The sequence below is a fragment of the Pinus tabuliformis genome, chromosome 3_2 (assembly GCF_031772625.1).
Source record: "Pinus tabuliformis cultivar Carrire ecotype Pingquan chromosome 3_2, CPIR1, whole genome shotgun sequence".
Lineage (NCBI taxonomy): Eukaryota > Viridiplantae > Streptophyta > Pinopsida > Pinales > Pinaceae > Pinus > Pinus tabuliformis.
The window spans coordinates 1,174,397,610-1,174,398,935 of record NC_142302.1 but is presented as its reverse complement, the minus strand read 5'-3'; positions in this window follow the sequence as shown (position 1 = coordinate 1,174,398,935).

Here is a 1,326-nt window from a genome sequence, read left to right as displayed (position 1 = left end):
TGAAGAGAACCAAGAGGAATAATCTGGTAATGTATGAAAACAAAAAAAGCAAAAGAGACCGAAAATAGAACTTTAGGGAGTATTTCGAAAGATAAAGCCTCCCCTCTTTGATGGTGAACAAGAGGAGGCAGCGGAAGCCTGGCTCATCAACATGAACACGTATTTTCAGCTGTTTGAATATGCTCATAACCTAAAGGCTTGGTTGGCCATCTTTCAGCTGCAAGAAAAAGCCACCTTGTGTTGGGAGGAAGTAAAAACAATACGTAGTGTAAATGAGCAGAGCATAACTTGGGCAAATTTCAAAAATATTTTAAGGAGAAATATTTAACTAAAATATTCTATGATGAGAAAGCCAAGGAGTTTCATGAACTTCGACTAGGTCAACTATCTATGGACAAATTCATAACAAAATTTACATCCTTACTGCGATATGTCCCATACATACAAGAAGAAAAGGCTAAGGTGAAACAATTTATTAATAGCTTGCCGATGTTTATGAAAGAGTGCCTTGAGTTCGATAAATCGAAACCATGGATGAAGTCATACGCAAGGCTTAAATACGCTATCAAAAAAACAAGCTAAAAGGGGATGGAGGTAATAGATGGAATGACAAAAAAGGGAGTAAATTTTCCTCCAGCAGTAAAGGGAATAAGATTATGGTTAATAAACCCCCTAAGGGGCAGGCAAATAGAAAAATGAACAGAAATCAATCCAGATTCAAATTTCCCTGTGAATCTAAGACGAATGAACAATCAGCAAGGAATGAAGTGCAGATGGCAGCTAGACCCGCAGTACAGTGTTGGGGATGCAGAGGACCCCATTATGTTAAAAACTATCCACACCACAAGGGAATCGATCAGATGGCATGGATTCAAGAAGCATCAACGGTGGGAGAAGTGGCAAGAAGCATTCCTAAAATCAATGCTGCTCTTGAAGACCATCAAGCAGAATACCAACCAACCATGATAGATTTTGAAGGTAAAATCTTCGACCGAACTATGTCTATTTTAATTGATCTCAAAGCTACCTTGAATTACATTAGTCCCAAAATAGTAGAACAATGTTGTTTGCAAGCTGGTAAGTTTAAAATTCCTTGGCTAGTGAAATTAGCTACGGGAACCAGAAGAAGAGTGTTGGCCAAGGTCAACAATTGTTCCCTACAGTTAGCAGGCCAGTCTATTATGGCAGACTTGAATGTGTGGCCCCTAAGGTCATATAATATTTTAATAGGCATGGACTGGTTGGAAAAACATTGGTCCCTCATTAACTGTAAAATCAAAACTATTAACTATATGGACGAGGAAGGAAAGAGGCAGGAAATTCAAG